Source organism: Cupressus sempervirens, chromosome 10 (genome assembly GCF_028749045.1).
Source record: "Cupressus sempervirens isolate cs-2001-9-10 chromosome 10, ASM2874904v1, whole genome shotgun sequence".
NCBI lineage: Eukaryota > Viridiplantae > Streptophyta > Pinopsida > Cupressales > Cupressaceae > Cupressus > Cupressus sempervirens.
In genome coordinates this window covers 420,012,782-420,035,367 of record NC_143127.1, presented here as the reverse complement: position 1 = coordinate 420,035,367, position 22,586 = coordinate 420,012,782, and the positions used below count along the sequence as shown (strand labels likewise).

Below are 22,586 nucleotides of genomic sequence, written 5' to 3'. Positions count from 1 at the left end.
TGATTATGTGTTTTTTAGCATCATGGTTGTAGATCACATTGCATAATCCATCATTAGCCGAATGAGAGAGAGTAGGATGCATGTAAAATGTTGTATCATAGGCAAGACATGTGAACTGTTTTATAGAATGCTGCAAAAACATCAACAATAACTAATATGAAGAATATATAATTAGTTATACAATTGAGAAAAATCATGTACCAGTAAGTTGGTCAAAATTTCAAGCAAATTTTTTTTCACCAATGGGTTGGTCAAATTTGGTCAAAAATTCGACCAATAAAGGTTGAAAATTGAACCCAAATGTGCTAGTGCAAGTATGCTCGCCAAGTTGACTCTTTGAGTTCGGTCATCAAGTCACCCCACCAAAGTGCCTCATCAAGGTCAGTCTTTAGGTCCACTCATCGAGCTTGCTCACCAAGTAAGCTCGCCATGTCAACTTGCCAAGTCAACTCGCCAAGCTGACAATTGAAGTACACTCGCCAAGTCAACTATTCAAGTGCGTTTTCCAAGTTGACTCGGAGTTCGTTCATCAAGTTGCCCCACCAAAGTGCCTCATCAAGGTCAATACTTAAATCTGCTCACTAAGTTAGCTCGCCAAGTCACCTCACCCACATGTCCCACCAAGTCCCCAAGTCCATTCACCAAGCCGACAATTCAAGTGTGCTCACCAAGTCAACTCTTTAAGTTTGCTCACCAAGCCCATCCCCTAGGTCAACTCTCTAGGTGAGATCACCAAGTCACTCCCACCCAGTCACCTCAATGAGTTGACTCTTTCAATCAGCTCACCAACTCTATTGTTCAAGTACACACGCTAGGTCAGATCACCAAGCCAGCGCACCAAGTCATGTCACTAAGTCGACTGTTCGAGTATGCTCACAAAGTTGACTCTTTAAGTTCACTCATCAAGTCACCCCACCAAAGTGCCTCATCCAAGTTAGTCTTTAAGTAAGCTTGCCAAGTCACCACACCAAGTTGACTCACCATCTCACCTCACCTAGTGGATTCGCTAAGTTGGCTCACCAACTTGCCCCACCAAGTTGATTGTTCAAGTATGCTTGCCAAGTTGACTCTTTGAGTTTGGTCATCAAGTAACCCCACCAAAGTGCCTCATCAAGGTCAGTCTTGAGGTCCACTCATCAAGCTTGCTCACCAAGTTAGCTCACCATGTCGCATCCCTAAGTGGCCTCGCTAAGTCGGCTCACCAACTTGCCCCACCAAGTTGCCACTTTAAGCCCACTCACCATGTTTAATTTTGAAAATAACATCTAGTTACCAAAAATTGACATATTATGTCAATGATTAAATGGAAAATAGAGTAAGAAGGTATAGAAAATACTTTTTTTTCTCCTACTGCTTTGATACTATGTAGACCAAAAAATTTAGTGATAAATGTGCTTTCATAAGTATGAACATGATTATAGTAATTTGGCATCATATGAAGAAGTACCTGTAAAATGGTCACACTGGTAAACAATGAAGAAAAGAAAAACAATAGGATTCTGAAACCCTGTGGAACATTAAGGAAAACTGAGGAATCCCACAATATAAAATTTGTGTATCTTAAAACTAGCATTAGTTGGCTACCACACCTAAATGTATAGCTTAAAGGACTCATTTAGTTACAGCTAGCATCTTAAGATACAAAGATGCATCAATTTCCAAGGACGTTGACAAAAATTGCCAAATAAACTAAGAACAATAACTCCCACTTTCTTCGACTAATTGCAAAAATTGCATAGATGAGACTAAATTAGTATGCATGGTGTTTAAAATGTAAATCTCTTGTACACCCAAAGCCAAGTGTGGCAAATTCAAAATTTTGTGAATCCAATATGTCTAGGGACAAACACACAAACTCAACAGTATATTTCATTACAGTCTTCTTCAATAACAAGAAATTGACTAAAAATAAATACACATTTTAAAATCATATTGTTTTCATCATTCAAATATTAAACATATCCATTTTTCATTCTCTTGTTAGTCTGACTCTGAATTTCTTGTTAGTAAAATCAATAAACATTACAAGGCATATCCATATAAATGTAAAATATTGAGCAAGTTGCTAGTCATATGCATGAATACACAAATAAATATGCAAACCTGATTCCCAATTGCAGATTGAGCATTAAGTCATAATTTCTGTGCCCTTTATACATAATTTCACCTGGTCTCTTACTTTCATTTGGCTGCCATTTATGCCCTCTTTTCACAGCCTTGGAAGGCACATTTGTTCTATATACCTCATTAATCAAAACTCCTTGAACATATTCTCTCTTGACAATAGATTGCACAGGAAAATTTTGGGATCACAAGTTCTGACACCCTCATCATTATCATCAAATTCTTCACTACTTGAGCTTCTTATCCCATCAAAGGAAAAAGTTTTTACTATTCTGGATTCAAGGGTTTTTGAGGATGTTGTTTCGGAGCTAGGGGCATAAGAAGTATTCAAATAAACCTCAAAATCAGACATAGAAGAGCTTCTTTCCTTCCAACAAGATTGGTCATCAATGGAGAGATCATCATGCTGATCCACATTGGAAGGCAAGGATTCCAAAAGGTGGCATAGCCTAGTCTGATTGCCACATGCAGGATAAAATGTACCTTTCCCACCTTTGATCCCCTTACTCCAGGTCCCCATATAACAACTCCCATCTGCCCATCTATAGACTCCATGGCCATGCTTTAACCCATCAAGCCATTGCCCATCATATTTATCCCCATTGGTCTAACTCATAATCCCCATTCGATCATGGGTTTCCACCATATCTTCTAACTTATCATAAAAGGAAACAAGGTTAAGCCTGCTAAGGTTGGCATGAAAATCTAGCTTCTCCTTTTCTTCCTTGAAAATCACTTCTTTGAAGGCATCATAGCATACAATCTTCATCCTCACACATTTGTTTCTATAATCTCTTAGTCTTGCCATGTGTCCCGCTTCCTCCAATTTCACCATTTCTGCCTTTAGCTTATTGATGTTCACCATGAGCTTTTCCTCCACCTCCCCTGCTGCTCTCAAGCAAAGACTGGCTTGGTAAGAAATAAAAAGAACAATTCTCAGTACATATTAATTTAACAAACAAATTGTGCATCACAAAGATTTTCATAGTTAAACTCAGTTTCATATGTACCAATTTACTATGGACTGATGTTTTGTACTTATGTATAAATATATTCCAACTATAAGACAACTATTAGGATTCAATTATATAATTTTTGAATCCAATCTATTGATTCATTTACATGAATAAATGATCGGCTGTATATAAAAATCTATGACTTTTTAGTTGAATTTATGAACTCATTTCTCATGAGTAGTTGTATACAAGAATCTCTCTCATGAGAATGATGGTAGCAGATGGATGCAATAAAAAGAAAAATAAAGAGGAAGGCAATAAATGGACAAGTTATTATGGATCAGTTAAGTGGGTTCTTATCACTGATTACTTATGAAAAATAGACCAACAAATTTAATTGAAAAACTACACAATTAAATTCTAGTTCTAGAAGTATCATAATTTAACTTCCTGTAAAAAAATATCAAAACTTTACATACTAAACAGATAAAAGTAGTTTTCATTTTAGAAATTATAAAAAATAAATTAAAATATAGATCAAAGTCTAAATGCTAAATCCGCCATTCACTCTTGCAGGTTACATCATGGATCTAATGATAGGCTTCCAAACTTGATTGCAAAGTGATATGTAGTTCTCTTCAGTTGGTTGAATTAACAATTTAACACTAAATTCTATTCTTCTAGACCCAATTCTACTCTTCTATCAAATCAAGCAAGTGAAAACTAAATTCTATTTAGGAAATTGCATTATGAGTACAATGAAGGATAAAAAAGTTCTTAAAAAACCAAGCAAGATGACAAATTAGAGGGCATTTTGAAACTGACCTCCATCTTTTCTTTTTTGTCTTGCAAATAATTAAAAAGTAAGATGAATAATGTCAAGAAGCTTAATTTAATTCCAAGCCCAAGAGCATCTAGTTGGACTTCCATGGCAGAAGAAGGTGCACCTTGTGATAAGGGAAGCATAGAAAGCGCTTCCAAGTTAACACTGCTTGTGTCAACTTGGAAGACCACATCATACCCAGTGTGATTTGAAATATTAGCTTGATCTTGGGTAGTAAACATGGAATTCAATAAGAATGGTTGCAAACACAGAATTCAAGAAATGAATTTCATTGATATGTGTAACATTTTAACTGATGATAAAAAAACTCTATAGAATTACCAGGAGTAAAGGAACTTCCTTGATAGGAAGCTCTACTCCAAGATCCCCTTGAGCTACCATAGCCTAAAGAAGAGGAAGGAAGAAACAACTATTAGAATCCTAAACAACATAAAAATACCATAAAAAAATCAATACATGCATAACTTGAATGAGTGTGGCTAAAAATGAAGGTGGCTATGACCATTTGCATGCAAGCAATGTGTAAATGCTTGTCATAAATAAACTAAATGAAAGAAAACATTCAATAATGTCCAAGGGACCACTAGCATATAAATATAAAAAAACCTCCAATGAAGTACTTTCATAAAACTATAAGCTTATACAACTGTATATTGTAGGCAGTAGCAGATAGAAGAAAAGGGAATAGAAACATAGGAACAAGGATCCAAGAAATTTTTTATTCTGGAGAATCAAATGGAGCACTAGCATTCAATATGGATGCTTCTGCAAGACAGAGACTAGGACAAAGACACACAACTTATATTCACCACTACAAGTCACTTGCACAATATCTGGGTGCTCCAACCTTGTATAGCCATCAAAAATGGACACTTGCATTAAAGAATGGTGCCGTTCCCTCTGCAAATCACAAAACTAGACACATGTACTAAAGAATGGAGATCCTATAGACCAAGAACACAAACTATTTTGTAGAAACAATACTCCATGAAAATTCTACACTCTGACATTGGTGTCTGGAAAAATAGTGGAGCCTTGAATACTAAGAGATGCATGACCATTCATAGTTTAATTAGATTGACATATAAACTGCTATATGGACTCTGGACATCTAGAAAGCTAAATATTTACCTGAATAGGGACAAAAGACAAGGGTGTTTTTGTTTGGGAGACTGTCTTGGTCAGTCCTCTAGGTGTTATCTTTCAACCTCAACTGAGCCGATTGAATATTTGGGTGTGTGAGATATTCTAGAGACTAGCCAAACACTGTTAAGTGGTGTTTACAAGAGACAAAAAAAAAAATCTTGGATACCAAGTTCAAAAGAAGGTAAAAATTAACAAAACAATAAGATCATTGTTTCTTAGCTATTGAAATCTAACTTGTAAGACAATGTTTCTTAGCTTTTAAAACCTAGCTTGTATCTTATGTATTCAAAATCTGGCATCTCATACCCAAACAAAAGGTGATAAGATGGAATCAGAGCTAGAATAAACCTAACGCTAACCCTAAATTATTCTCAAGGCAGCACTGACAAAAATTATGGAAAATAGAAGATCTTTTCCCATGCATGGTATGACAGCTGCATAAAAATACCCATAGCCCTTGCATGCCACAACATTTCTGTTAGGAATTGGAAAAGCACATTTCCTCTCGCATAAAAATGTTTCTTGATACTTCACAACTTCTAAAACCTTTGTTGTGAAGCTAAAAGATGGAGAGGACAAAGATAACAAAGGCATAATTTATGAGATTGAACTAATGTCAAATTTATGAATTATGACAGTAGAATCTGAAGAGAATGCCATGTTTAAATGCATACACTAAATTTTCATAAGCATAAGATACCAACAAGTCTTGCATGGGAATGTACCTAGTACAATCAATTATGAGAAGTTATGATGACATAAAAATGCCCATTAGAAACAAACAGTCTCAGAATGAGGAAGATGTCAAGATTTTCATAGTTGAGAGTTATGCTATTTTAACCAACTTATATCACATTTAGAAAAATCTCCAAAGGCTATATGGCCTCATAGATTTTACTCACACAGGAAAAAAATCACATAAATTCATTTCATGTGAAAATTATAGCATAAAGAATATATCTATCCCTCCTTTCAAAGTGTCAATTTAGATATTACTGTCCACGTTTAAGTTTTGCTCTCTCATTTCTTGATAGAACCATCTTGAGCTCTATGAGGAAACTAAAATCTAAAAACTCAATAGCTAGGAATCAGTCAGGCAGCTAAATGATAGTCTCATTCTAGTTAACTTCACTGAATGATAGACACTAAAAAAAAGTGATTTAAAAACATCTTTACAGAAGCTCATAGTCCTTGCCAACAATTTAAAGAAGATTATAACATATTCACAAGTAAAGCTTTTATATTTTGTATTTTACATCAAAGCTGTACAAAAACCATCAAAAACCAACAATGGAAAAGCACCAACATCCAAACAAATACATGCATGACTAAATATTAAACAAAGTAGCATGTGCATTTAACTTTCTATATAATGCTTGACAAGCATGACTTCACATAATTTACTAACCCCATTCAAAGCAATATCACCAATCATAAAGTAACAACTTATCCAACTAAAACCTCTAATCTAGGGAGATTGTACTTACCCGATCTGATGCAAAAAAAATTGAATGAAGATTTGGTATTGAATCAACACTTTCAATCTTCACAGTCACATGGATATCCGCACCACAACCTTCACATAATTACAAATACAAATGCATTGATATTTTATCACATTTTAAATTCTAATTTAAACTATAAATTAAGGGAACATGCTATATCAAGCCCAATACTATCTGCAAAGGATTATATTACACTGGAAAGTTAAAATTTTTCTTCAAAGGTTTACTTTTAAGGTAATCTTTCAACTCATGCACCACCTTAGCATCTTTAACTAAGGAAACAACATAATAGTCTATGCCATTCTCAACTCCAAATTTAATATCATCCCAATCTTTATCTGCGAAAAAAAAAGAAAAGAAATAGATTTTATCAAATACCAAATTAAGCAATCTCAGATGCTATGTTGGTCAAAACAATTCATCACATATACAAGTAACAACAAAATACAAATATTACACATATTTCGAGATTGATAAACATATCATTCAATTATATTCTAGGTAACTTCAATCAATCAATATTAGGTACAAAAAAGGGAAATCACAATGAAATCAAAGTCCCTAAGAAAGAAGCAGATTGAGATGTACATGTCAATAAGCAACAAAAATCTAATTTTCTATGCATGCCTGAGAGTTGATAAAATGGTCTTAACCTGTAATGGAAGGTAGGGTAGCACTTTTTCCATGCACATTTAAGTGTCATCATGATTTAAGCTCTCCTCCATCGATTACTTCACAAATTATAGAATCTGATGTTTTTGACTTCACTTGCAGTGACATCATCCCCCCTAGAGAAATTCAAATAACGATAGCTATGAAAATGTTGTGAATAACATTAGTAACTCTGTTCTTTTTAGCTAATAAATGAATTTTCAAGCCAGCACAAGAGAACATGCCATCAACAAGTAGTGTGTCTCCTTTCTCCACATCATTCACAAAATCATCATAATTCATGCTTACACAGTCTTCAAAGCCCGCTCCTGTTTTGATTGTGAAAGTAAACTCTTGGTTCTTTATGAGCATGATAGGCTGTGGTAGATCTCCACTTCTGACTTTAGGGCCCTACAATAAAATTATCTTTTAATTTATTGTTTGAGCAAAGGACTAACTCAAAAGACATATAAAAAATGGGGGTTATCTGATAAATTGCACCTAAAACACAAAAAATGACTATTAATAATGTAGATGTATTTTAATTTAGGATGAAAAAAAAGTGAAACAAATTTCAAATCTACATCTTTTTTGATTGGCTAACAGTGTTGCAATATGAAAATAAACCACATTATGATGTTTTCAAACAATTAGTTCTAGCAACAACCTATATGTAATAAAGGAGTTTCAACACCTATGCAACTCTAGATGAAAGCAAATCTTGTATGATCTTAAAGATTTCATGCATATTGATAATATTCTCCTATTATAAGATTTCATGCATATTGATAATAATAAACTTAGATATCATTTAAAAAAAAAAACTCTCAGAAATTAGCGGTAGAAAATGCTTCCTATTTAAATTACCTGCCAACAAAATAAGCGTCTCACATTGTAGATTAAAGCCCAAAAATAGTTATAGCAAATGCATAGAAACAGATCTGAGCCTAGATCAAGATAGCTCAAGTCCATACGAAATGTCTCAATGATTGAGTTTCTATATAGTTATCTTATTTTAGGGCACCAAAATGGGTTTTATCCCCTCACACAAGTAAATGATCTATTAAAATATCCTAGATTTGTAATTATAAAGCTTAGCTTCGAACAAAATGCCACAATCAAATTGTGAACTAGAGAATAGTGGAAGGCCACACAGGCAATTACTTCCCAGAAATACTATGATAAGAAAAGATAATGCTCACACACTACTTGAGATTTGAAATAGAACTTGAGCTTTAGCAATATATATATATATATATATATATATATATATATATATATATATATATATATATGGATCTTTTGGCACTGTTACTAAAATCGTTTACCTTCTAGGTAAGAACATAAGTTTGTTTCAATATACAAATCTTGAAAAGGAGTTTCATATCAGAAAAAAAAAGTAACAAGAAATAAATTAAATTGCAGTGCACTAGGAATAATAACACATAATGAATACTAAACCTCAATTAAACAAAAGACTATACAGTGGCTTCAATAAAACTGATGCTACACCTAAACCATCACTTGTAGCAAGCTACTTGAAGATATGTATTACAAACCATCCTAGAGAACAACCTCTAATTTTTAAAAACTTTCGCTTTTACTAGGTGAAGTTTTACTTTTTGCCTTGGCAAAGTCAACCAGGTCTTCAAATAGCTTATCTTTAGGTTTAACTTGTTTGCTGGAAGTTAAAGATTGTTGTGGATATGCGTCATTGTAAGTTCTGTTAGAAAGGTTAATCTTCCCTTGGATGTATTTAATTGGGATATTCCAAGGATCCCTAAATGTAGTTTGTCCTATTGTACACATGTGGAGGACATGTCATTGTTTGTCCTTTATTCCACATGTGAGTACAACACATTTTTATAATTCCTTTATTAAGGAATTTAGTTTATCCTTCTTAAGAGGATTGTGACACTTTGCACACACCTATTATGAATGTGGCATTCATAGAAATGGGAGTTACACATGCAACTCCTTTCTCATCTCTTTATAAGAGATGATCCTCCTTCTTTCTTCTTTACTCTCATCACTTTGATGTTATTGTATTGAGCTATTTTGCTCCAACACACACACACTCTCTCTTCTCTAGGCATTTTCCTTCATTCATAATACTCACAAGGAGTTTTATTTGCTTTCCACTTATAAATCCTTGTCTCCATTGTTGAACCATCTTGGTGTATGCTCTTGGATTTTGCTTATCTCATGGTAACATTGTTTCACACTTAACTTACTTGGATTGTTTCTTGTTCCTTTCTCAACCTTATCGTTTCTTACATGGTATCAGAGCTTGGCTATCTAATCCTTGTTTTAAGTTTTGTGTTGAAGGTTGCCATTCATTAGAGCACACCTTATTTGGAGACGTCATTGAGAGAAGAAGTTTGTGTTGCAATTTTCTGCTCATTCTAACATCCTTTGTGTGTAGATTTTATTGCATCATTTTTATCATTGTTTACTAACCCTCTTTGGAAGGCTTGCCACCAAAGGGTTTTCCTATAAAAATTTCAATTTTTTTTTCTTGTTTTGGAAGGCGTGCCACCAAAACAAGAAATATTACTTCATATCACTCATTAATTATAAAGTTGTGCATTTTAAAATTTATATATATATATATATATATATTTTTTTTTTTTTTTCTCCTTATTATTATTGAAGGATATCATTATTTAAAGTGTGCTTTAAAAATATTTAGGTCATTCAATAGATTAGTTTTAAAAAAAAATTGAAATTTACATCATTCCTTATATTTCTATTTTAAATTTTATATCTCATTTGAGATATTTTAAACCTTTCATATTCATATTTGAAAAAAATAAATAAATATCTATTTTAAGCTATAAATTAAAAAAAAAAATCTATGAGATCTTAGATATCTCATTTTTTTCAAATCTTTGTTGGAGTTCTTTTAAGTAACTTTCCTTCTTCCATGTCGTTTCTCTCTTTCTATTCTGAATAAATCTATACTAATTTTTTGGAAGAAATATGCTCATAGCCATTTTGTCAATCTGAAGATTTTGTCAATTTGTAGAATTTTGTTCACGCAGAGCGAAGTCGTCTGTTCGATCCAAGCTCAAATCTTCGTGGAAAAACACTCTTACTGCCCTAGTTTGTAAGGACCCGCTGATGGTTTAGGTGCAAAAGTGCCACCAAGTTTGTCAAGCATCCAATGCTTGGGGTCATTGAGCCTCTTCAAATGTTTCTTTAATCCATGCACCATTTTGGCTTCGCCTCTGTACTTGTTCCTATGGAATACGTTGCGGCAACCCTCTGCTCAAACGAAGGAATGAAGACATTATCCTCCATAACTCTCGCCTCACTCCAATAACGTTCTTATAGCCTACAGTTAGCAGAGTTCCCCATAAACTGCCAAACGTCAAAGGTTGGAGGCCCATGCAACTGCCAAATGCTCTGTCAAACCTGCTCCAGCTGGGACAGTAATGTTTTCTATCATTTCTTTTCCTTGCATGCAGTAACACGTTTACATTTTTTACTCATACATTTTCTTTCTTCAATCATTCTGTATCTTAATTATAGAAAATTAGATTCCTCTATCTTTTTTTCAATAAAAAACACTTAAATGCTGTATTACGTTTTTTTTTAATCATTAGGAATCATTAATATAGCCATCCTAAATATAGAAAATTGGATTCATTGTTTTTTTAAGGCTATAATTATTCTTAAAATGCTTCTGCAAGATTATTTTTTATTTTAATCCGTGTACTAACATTTTGTTGCAGAGTTATATCATTTTTTTTCCAGAAACTTATTCATAGTTCCATCATCACGTTTTTTTTTTCATTCAAGTTAACGTATAAGTCATATTTCTATTAGGGGGGACATTTTTTTTCATAAAGATGTCAACCTTAATTCCAGAAATAAAACTTAGTCATTCCAATTATCATTCTTGGAAAACTCATATTTCATTCATTTTTCGTTTTAAACACCTCTTCGAGATAGCCATTGATCCTTCTGTTGAACCTGGTTCAGTGGCTACCCAAGACGAAAAAGATACTTGGAAGACTAAAAATGAAGAAGCTTTAGGTTTAATTGGTATTTCCATTATTCCAAATTTATATGTGTTAATTGCACACTGTTCTAAAGCTCATGATGCTTGGTCAATCTTGCAAACCAAGTATGACAGTGGAGATGAATACCGCAAAATACAGTTGCAGGATCAACTTGAAGATCTTAGGTATACAGATTTTAAGAGTATGGATGAATTTCTGTTAAAATTTGATTCTCTTAAAAGCCAAATTATTGCTTTAGGTATTCAATTAGAGGACATTCATTTAATTCATCTTATTCTTAAAAAGTGTCTTCCTAGATAGTTTCAACAGTTTACAACTAATATTCATGCACAGCTTGCTATTCCTACTTTAACTTCTTAGTTAACTTATGTTATTTTTCAAACTTTATTAAGACAGGAAGAAGCTAAGCTAATTCAGTTTGGTACCCTTAAATCAACTGAACATGCATTTATGTCTCGAAATTCAAATAATAATAATTTTTGTTCAAATAATAATAATAATAATAACAACAAACAATATAATACTAATTCAAATAATTCCAACAATAAATTTCATGCGAAATATAACAATAATAACAATCACCATAACAATAATCATAATAACAATCGTAATACTAATAATCAAAGGAATCATTCCAATTCCAAACCTCATTGTTCTTATTGTGGCAAAGATGGTCATGTTGTCAATAACTATTTTAAAAAGCAAAATGATAAAAAACCTATGAATATCAGTAACCATAATCAAAAATCAAATCATAAAAAAGGTAACTCTATTGGTTCTAATTCTCGTCATGCTTTTACTTGTAACTTTAATCTTTGCAGACCTTTAGAATGGATTGTTGACAGTGGTGCATCACAACATGTAACTTCTCATAAAGAAATTTTTGATTCTCTGCAACCTAATATTGCTAACATTCCTATTCAATTAGCTAATAATCAAACTTGTAAAGTTTAAGGTTTAGGTGATGCAACTATTCCTAATGGTAAATTGCATGATGTATCGTATGTACCTGATCTGAAAACTAATTTGCTTTTTGTTTCACAGTTATGTCAGGACTATAAAGTTGAATTCTATAAAGATACATGTTATGTCATAGATCCTCAAACTAAACAAGTGATTTCTCATGCTAACATGGATAATGACAACTTATTTAAATTCCATGAATTTGCTAGTTCACGATATTCTTTACATACTTCTATTGATTTCAATATATGGCATGAAAGACTTGGCCATTTAAATTCGGATTATATTACTTTAATGCAAAAAAATAATATGGTTAATGGCTTGCCTCACATTATTCCTTCTAAGATTGCTTGTATAGGCTATATGAGTGGTAAGATACATAGGGAGCCCTTTCCAAGTGGAAAATCATGGTGGGCAACTCATAAGTTGCATCTTGTCCACAGTGATCTTTTGGGCCCCATGGAGAATAACTCCGTCCAAGGTTCTCGGTATGCACTTACCTTTGTTGATGATTTTTCTAGATGAACTTGGATCTATTTTTTGCATAGAAAGGATTAAGTTCTTGATATATTCATTGAATTTCAGTTATATGTTGAAAGGCAATCTGGTTTTAAACTTAAAATTCTCATAACTGATAATGGAAAGGAATATGTGAATAATGCTTTCCACTCTTATTTGAAATCATGTGGAATTAAACATGAGCTTACTATTCCTTATACACCACAACAAAATGGTGTGGCAAAAAGAAAGCATCAGACCATTTTTGAAATGGCTAGAAGCATGTTGCATGCTAAGAATTTGCATTATAAATTTTGGGCTGAAGCCATGTTTTGTGCAACTTATATTCTTAATAGGACTCCTACCAAAGCTCTCAAGGATATTACTCTAGAAGAGGTTTGGTCTGGTAGGAAACCTGATTTACATCATTTGTGAATTTTTAGGTTTTTTGCTTATGTTCATACTCCTAAATAGAAAAGGCATAAATTAGATGCTAAGTCATCTCCTTATATGTTTGTTGGTTATGATGAAAACACTAAGGGTTATTGTGTTTATGATTCCACTACTAACAAAGTTCAAGTTGCTAGAGATGTTTGTATTGTAGAAAATGGAGTCCATGACTATTCTACTACACATGAAGCAGAATTTAGTGGCACTAAAATTGTGCTGGTGGAGGACCAACCTCCTTCTCTTAACCCTACTCCTCCTCTTAACCCTTCAACTCAAGTACCACCTATTATTTCTGCTCCTACAAGTAATGATATTCAAGTAGCTACTAATGATGCTTTTATTGTTAATGATTCTTCCTCTAGTGATAATTCCATTGCAACTAAATGTAAACCTAAATGGGCTCAAAACTTAATCATTGAAGGTGATGACTACATTTCTAGATTTGGTGGAATTAAACATAGAAGGATTAATTATTGTAATTATGCTTTGATGACTACTATTATGAATTCTAACGATCCTAATTCTTTTGATCAAGCTAACTCTCAACCTCATTGGCAAAAAGCCATGCAAGAGGAATATGATTCTTTAATTGCTAATCAAACTTGGGACTTAGTTAAGTTACCTCATGGCAAGAATATAGTTTCATGTAAATGGTCATACAAAACAAAATTGAATACTAATAATGAAATTAGTAAATTTAAGGCTAGACTAGTTGCTAGAGGTTTTTCACAAATTGAAGGATTAGACTATAATGAAACTTTTGCTCCTGTTGCTAAAATGCCTACTATCAAATTAATTCTTGCTTTAGCATCTAAAATGAATTGGCCCATTCATCAAATGGATGTTAAAAGTGCCTTCTTAAATTATGATTTACATGAAGAAATCTATATGGCTCAACCTCTTGGATTTGTTAAGAAAGGTAGTGAAAATCTAGTTTGCAAATTGAAAAAATCTATTTATGGTCTTAAACAATCACCTAGAGAATGGTATTCTAAAATCAATTCTTTCTTTATTTCTCAAGGTTTTTCTAGAAGTAATAATGATCCTAATTTGTATATTAAACATACTAACGATGATATTATCATTGTTATTGTTTATGTAGATGATCTAATTCTCACTTCTAGTTTAGATGCTTTGATTTCTAAAATCAAGTTTCAACTTAAACAAAAATTTCAGATGACTGATTTAGGTATCTTACATTACTTCTTAGGTATGCAAATTTGCCAAACTCCTAAGGGTATCTTTCTTTCTCAAAGCAAGTATGCTCATGATCTTTTAGAAAAATTTAAGATGAATGATTCCAACCATGTTTCAATTCCATGTGAATTAGGAACTAAATTAATGGCTGATATGAATGCTCCTTTTGTTGATGAAACTTTGTATAGACAATTAGTAGGAAGTTTAAATTATTTAACTCTTACTAGACCTGATATTGCTTATAGTGTTGGTTTAGTTTCTCGATTTATGTCTAAACCTCAACAAACTCATTTTAAAGTTGCTAAACGAATCTTAAGGTACATTAAAGGAACTATTAATATGGGATTATTCTATGATGCCAATTCTGAATTTATTTTACATGGCTATACTGATTTTGATCTAGGTGGAGATCCCAATGATGGGAAATCCACTTGTGGCTATTGTTTCTTTGTTGGTTTAGGTGCAATTTCTTGGAAAAGCAAAAAATAACACTCTATTTCCCTTTGCTCAACTGAAGCTAAATACAAAGGTTGTACCAATGCAGCTAAGGAAGCTTTATGGATTAGAATACTTCTTGACGATTTGGGTCTACCTCAACAAGCACCTACCCCTCTACATTGTGACAATCAAAGTGCTATTGCCTTGGAAAAAAATCCAATTTTTCATGCAAGGACCAAACATATTTCACTTCAACATCACTTCATTCAAGAACAAGTTGAAGACAAGCAAATTACTCTTCTTTATTGTAAAGGTGAAGATCAAGTGGCTGATATTTTAACCAAACCACTTTCTAAAGAGAGATTTCAATTCCATTGTAAAAATTTGGGTTTACAACCCGTTGATGTAAACTCCCCAAGTAAAGATTAAGGAGGGGTGTTAGAAAGGTTAATCTTCCCTTGGATGTATTTAATTGGGATATTCCAAGGATCCCTAAATGTAGTTTGTCCTAATGTACACATGTGGAGGACATGTCATTGTTTTTCCTTTATTCCACATGTGAGGACAACTCATTTTTATAATTCCTTTATTAAGGAATTTAGTTTATCCTCCTTAAGAGGATTGTGACACTTTGCACACACCTATTATGAATGTGGCATTCATAGAAATGGGAGTTACACATGCAACTCCTTTCTCATCTCTTTATAAGAGATGCTCCTCCTTCTTTCTTCTTTACTCTCATCACTTTGGAGTTATTGTATTGAGCTATTTTGCTCCAACACACTCTCTCTCTCTTCTCTAGGCATTTGCCTTCATTCATAATACTCACAAGGGGTTTTCTTTGCTTTCCCCTTACAAATTCTTGTCTCCATTGTTGAACCATCTTGGTGTATGCTCTTAGATTTTGCTTATCTCATGGTAACATTGTTTCACACTTAACTTGCTTGGATTGTTTCTCATTCCTTGCTCAATCTTATCATTTTTTACAAGTTCCATCATGAATGGAGATGAAAGCCAATTTGCCTGACTAGATTCTTATAATGAATAAATGAGAGCACTTCAATTTCATTTTTGAATTCTACTGCACTGTGCACTTGTAGAGATCCTTTCTTCTTCCTCTTTGTGCCCACCACTTAGCCCACATTATTGAGTGTCCTATACAAGAAAGTATTATAGCAAGCAATTTACCCAAGATTCTTGGAGTTGTTCCACTATAAGATATGATGAAATCATAAACTAATTGCCTATTATTTAAGAAAATGAGAAACACTATAAGACACTTTGTAGTGTTGCAATAATAGCCAAACCACCAAAGTAGACATGCTTTTTGGATCATATTCTCTCTCAGACACAGATGTAACATGCATTTTGGTTGTAGGTGATTTCTAGGAGCTTGGGGTTCACTATCAATTCCAACACCTTCGACTAAAATTTTTGAACAAGTCAAAAGCTGTTCCACTATAATGATTAATAATAAACTTTATCATTGTTCAAGTCAAAAGTTTATCATTAGCAAAAATGGTAGATAATTTTGTTCATGGTCTCAAGGAAAACAAAGACTGCTTGACAATAGGAAGAAACTGTTGGAAATGAGAATAGAGTAACTGAGAGGGGGAGGGGGTGAATCAGTTACTCAAAAAACTTTCACAGTCCCTAAGATGTCTGAATATCCCCTTGATCTGATTAATATAAAATGCTGAAACTTGATAATGTAGCGAATGACAAATATTAAGAACTGATATGTTATCATGCACAAAGCAATTTAGCAATTAAGAACACAAGAGACACCAGATCTAACGTGGAAACCCAATATGGAAAAAATCACCAATGTAACTAGATACTATTTTTCACTCTTCTGAAGTGAGCCCTATTAGGAGCCAACCCTATTAAAGGTTACTAAACACACTGTTAGGTGTGATCTTGTTAAAGGATTTAATCACCCTGTTAGGAGTGGCCTTGCTAGAGGTCTTTAGAAAAATTCAACTGAACTGTCACCTTATTAGAGGATTTATTGAATGGCTGTTAGACCAACTCTGTTAAGAGATTTTGAATTCACTGTTACAATGGTTAGAAAGAAACAATGAAATGACCTGACATAAGGTACAACTTATCTTTGCTGATTACAGATTTCTGTTATGCTTGGCTAGATCCTCATTGATCAAATGCAACTTTACAGCTCCTTCAACACATTTGATCCTTCATTAGACTTTGCTTAACATTCACCTTATCATTTCATACTATAATTCGCATTCATAACTTCTTTTTCACAATCTCACACTCTCTTAATTCATAACTGGAATGACCATATATACCTTTTAGATTATCTAAGTCGGCTCTAATCAAACAATTACAAAAGTCAGCTAGAAGTAATTAATTTGCACATCCCTATACTAGCCGACCCTGCACGGTAAACTTTGTTCAAAAAATAATTCCTGTGTTAACCGACTGAGCTCGGTGTATACAAAAAACTTCGTGACAATCCTTCAGTCGTCGGGAGAACTTGGTAAGTACTGAGTTTCCTGAGATAACTGAGTGAGCTCGGTGGAAACTATCCTTTGGAGATTGAGTGCAGCTTGGTTAATGCTAACTTCTTCATGATTTCTTTGATGACCGAGTGAGCTCGGTGGAAACTACACTTTGGAGACCGAGTGAAGCTTGGTTAATAATGACTTTTTTATGATTTCTTTGATGATTGATTGAGCTCAGTGGAAACTACGCTTTGGAGACCGAGTGAAGCTTGGTTAATACTGACTTCTTCATGATTTCTTTGATGATCAAGTGAGCTCGGTGAACACTGTCTTCTCCATGATTCCTTTAATAACCGAGTGAGCTCGGTTGACACTGTAGATTGCATTGCAGACTGTCTAAGCTTGGTGATCTTGAGACTAATGATAGATATGGAATTTGTGTGACATCAAGGAAAATATTATCCAACAATCTCCCTCTTTGGCATTGATGGCAACACAACATGTCATAACAGAATGAAATTTTGAAAACAAGTCCAACAAGATAACATACTTCTCCCTCTTTCAATAATCTCCCTCTGTTAAGGGACTTCATGGAAAAATTTTCAAATCTCACAAATTTCATAAGGATATGATAGTAAATCTATCCCTCTTTGACAACACATGCCAAAGATGACAGAAGTTAAGTGAATTGTAATGTACCTTTAGTACTGATTCATATGCCATGATTTTTGATTGAATTGCATCAACAGATAGATCTTCAATCTTGTATGTGTTGATGCATCACTAGAACTCATTTTTAGTGGACTTTAGATAGGGGGATGACCCCTAACTTACCTATAAGATACAAAAATGCATCCTTAGGTAAAGGCTTTGTGAATATGTTAGCAATTTGTTCCTTTGTATGGATACATTCCAGTCTGATCTCTTTGTCTTGCACCAATTCTCTGACAAAATGATATTTTATTGCAATATGCTTGGTCTTGGAATGCATCACTAGATTCTTAGATATGTTGATTGCACTAGTAGTGTCACAGAACATGACAATTGGTTCTTTGATCTCCATCTTCATTCCTTGCAATAATTGCTTAAACCAAACAATATTTGAATAGTTTACTGCTGCAGCAACATACTTTTCCTCTGCTGTAGATTGGGATGTACAATTCTGCTTTTTGCTTGTCCAAGAAACCAATCTTTTTCCAAGAAAGAATGCTCCTCCACTTGTTCTTTTTCTGTCATCAAGGTTTCCTGCCCAATCAGCATCAGTAAACACTTTCAAATCCAAATTACCTCCAAATTTGTACCATAAGCCATAATCTTTAGTTCCTTTCAAATATCTCATTATTCTTTTGATTTCCATCAGATGAGTTTCTCTTGGCTTTGCTAAAAATCTTGCAACAATACCAACTACAAGGGCAATATTTGGCCTGGTATGAACTACATATTGAAATTTTCCAATCATAGATCTATACAATGTTTGATCTACCTCTTTGGAGTCATCATCTTTGGTAAGTTTCAATCTAGTGCACATAGGAGTTCCAAAAGGTTTACAGTCCTCCATACCAAACTTTTTCAATATCTCCTTGATGTATTTTGATTGAGTGATGTAGATGCCATTCTTATTTTGTTGAATTTGAAGACCAACAAAGAATTTTATTTCACCAAACATAGACATTTCAAATTCCTTGTTCATTTGTTCTAAAAATTCTTTGCAAAGATCATCATGCCCTGTGAAAATAGTATCATCTACAAATATTTCTGCTAAGACAATCTTATTATCTGGTCCTTCCTTTATATACAAGCTACTATTATCATTAGTTCTTTGAAAACCAATCTAAATAAGATAGTTATGCAATCTTTCATACCATGCTCTAGGGGCTTGTTTCAAACCATACAGTGCCTTGTGTAATTTTCAGACCATGTCCTTTTTATTTGGATCAACAAAATGTTCAGGTTGTTCAATGTAAACCTCTTCATCCAATATTCCATTGAGGAATGCTGACTTGACATCCATCTGATAAACTCTGAATCCTTTGTGAGCAGCATATGCAAGCAAGGTTCTGACTCCTTCCAATCTTGCAATAGGAGCAAAGGTTTCTCCGTAATCTATGCCTTCTTCTTGAGAGTATCCTTTGCATACCAATCTGGCTTTGTTTTTGGATACTTTACCATCTTCAGTCAACTTGTTTCTGAATACCCAGTTGGTTCCAATTACATTCTTATTTTTAGGCCTGGGTACTAGAGTCCATGTCTTGTTCTTCTCTATTTGTTCTATTTCCTCATTCATTGCCTCAACCCAACTATCATTTGTCAATGCATCTTTAATGCTTCTAGGTTCAAAATCAGCAAGTAAACAAGTATTTTTCAGCTTGCTTCTTGTCAAAGTTCCTTCAGACTTGTCTCCAATGATCTGATCTAGTGCATGATGTCTTCTGACATATTTAGCTAATATAGGTTCTTTTCCTCTTGAATGAGTTTCATTGCTATCTCCTTGTGCTTCAATTTCATGTTCAGGCTGTTCTGGTTCAGTAAGAATTGGCTCAAGTGCTTCAAACTCGGTAGATACTTGCTCGGTAATGTCTGAATGTTGTTGTGGCTCGGTTTGAACTTTTTGTAACTCGGTTACTGATGACTCGAGAGTTGAGAATTCTTGAGTGAATGGTATGCTTGGTATAGTATTCGATCAGGTACTTTTTTGCTTTCTTTTTCAGATTTGTCTACAAACTCATCAACTTTCACATGTGCACTTTCTATAACTTTGTGAGTGGATAGATTTAAACATCTATATGCTTTGCTTTTGCAAGAATATTCTAAAAATATTCCTTCATCACCTTTTACATCAAATTTTCATTTTCTAGATTCTTTCAAAATATTACATTTGCTTCCAAATACTTTTAGATAACTTACATTGGGTTTGTAGCCATACCATAATTCATAGGGAGTTTTGAATGAGTCCTTCTTCAATTGTACTCAGTTTAAGGTATGAACTGCAGTGCTGATGGCTTCCTTCCAGCATTTGATAGCAACCTTCTTTTCTATCATCAAGGTTCTTGCACAATCCATGATGGATCTGTTTCTTCTTTCAAGTATTCCATTTTTTTCAGGAGTTCCTAGTGCTGAGACCTATCTTTTAATACCTTTTTCAATGTAGAAGTTGTTGAATTCATGCGAGATGAATTCACCACCTCTATCTGACCTTAAGCATTTTTGTCTTTTTCCTATTTCTTTTTCTACTCTTGCTAAATACCATTTGAATTTCTCAAATGCTTCTGATTTATTCCTTAGATACATGACAGTCATCATTCTTGAGTAGTCATCAACAAAAAGAATGAAAAACTTTTCTCTAGTATAGCTTTCTATTCCAATGGGTCCATATAAATCAGTATGCACAATTTCTAATATATCTTCAGACTGATAGTTCTTACTTTTAAAACTAGTCATTCCATTTTACCAATCTAACAATTCTTGCATAGTCCAACCTCAAGTTTCTTAATGTTAGGAATACCTCTCACTTTCTTGATTTTTCTTATCTTGACTAGATTATCAAAATTGACATGACACAACCTTTTATTCCATAACCAACTTTCTTCAATTTGAGAAATAAAACATGAGCATTCACCAAGTTCTAGATAAAACAAGTTACCTTTAGTTTGGGTGCCAGATCCTATCAGCTTTCCTTGCTCATTCAATAGTCTTGCCTTTCCATGCATGAATTCCACCTTGAATCCAGTATTGAGTAACTGTGCCACACTTAGCAAATTATGTTTAAGACCATCAACCCGATAGGCATTATTACATACAAGTTCTTTGGTTAGACAGATTCTTCCTCTTCCTTTTATGAAACAAGGTTCATTATTACCAAACCTTACACTGCCACCATCATAGTCTTCAAACTAATCAAACTTAGTTTTATCACCAATCATATGATGTGAGCAACCACTATCTATAATCCATGTATCATTCTTACTTATATGAGAAAAAAGTTCCATTTTATCTTCCTCATCACTATCAAAATCATCTTTAATAGCAATTTAAACAATTTCATCCTCACTATTATCAGAATCTTTAGAATTTTCAGCCATGAAGCATGATTTCTTAACTTTGTTCTTGGATGATTTGAAGTATTTCTTGCCATTCCATTTCTATTCATCATGGTTTTGCTTGTTTGGACACCTTGCTGCAATATGACCAATTTTTTCACAAGAAAAATAGATTAGAGGAACTTTACCTTTGTATTGTCCTCTGCCTCTAGAATATTTTTTTGCTAGCAGAGCTCCAATCACTTCAAGGTCACTGTCTAAACTTTGGCTTGATTCACTTTCACTTTCTGACTGAGATTCCTTCTCCTTTTTGTTTTTCTCCTTGAGTGAGAGCTTGGCTTGAAATGTTGATTCAATGTTCTTGGAGGTTGGAACATAGTTGCCAAAGTTATCTAGTTCAAATGTAGTTAGTCTTCCGACTATGGCCTCAAGATTTATCTAATGATTTGCTTCACACCTTCTTTCCTGAATTGCAGAAACTCTAATTGCATACATGGAAAGCAAGGTTCTAAGAACTTTTCTTATAACTGTTTCTCATTTGATATCACCTCCAGATGCTCTGATTGCACTCACACATGCTTTAACTCTTTCAACATACTTTGCAATGTTTTCATCCTCTCTCATCCTCATTTGATCAAATTGTCCTCTTAGGCTTTCTACTTTTGCTCTTCTCACATTATCATCTCCTCCATAGATCTCTTTTAGCTATGTCTATCATCATATTGTTGTGAGTCTTATTTTCAGCAATGTCATTGATAGACAATGTGCCAGGAGGTTCTTCATATTTTTCTTCAAGGTATTTTAGTCCAGTATCACCAACAGTAGCCAGATGAAGTCTCATTAGTCCTAACCATGCAGAGAAGTTATCTCTGTTGAGTTTTGGAATTTCTCTTTTTTAAGACATCTTAATCTTTGGCTTAGATCCTTGAAATCTCTTCTTGCAAGCACCAAATGCTCTGATACCAATTGTTGGAAATGAGAATAGAGTAATTGAGAGGGGGAGGGGGTGAATCAGTTACTCAAAAAACTTTCACAGTCCCTAAGATGTCTGAATATCCCCTTGATCTGATTAATATAAAATGCTGAAACTTGATAATGCAGAAAATAAAAAATATTAAGAACTGATATGTTATCATGCACAAAGCAATTTAGCAATTAAGAACACAAGAGACACCAGATTTAACGCGGAAACCCAATATGGGAAAAACCACCAATGTAACTAGATACTATTTTTCACTCTTCTGAAGTGAGCCCTGTTAGGAGCCAACCCTGTTAAAGGTT

The 22,586-nt window shown here is 33.7% G+C and overlaps 1 pseudogene; it reads right to left on the bottom strand.

The window, feature by feature from the left end:
• The window catches only part of LOC149534492 (histone-lysine N-methyltransferase, H3 lysine-9 specific SUVH6-like), a 51,153-nt pseudogene extending 48,468 nt beyond the window's left edge, over window positions 1-2,685 (bottom strand).
• Between the last annotated feature and the right edge of the window lie 19,901 nt (window positions 2,686-22,586).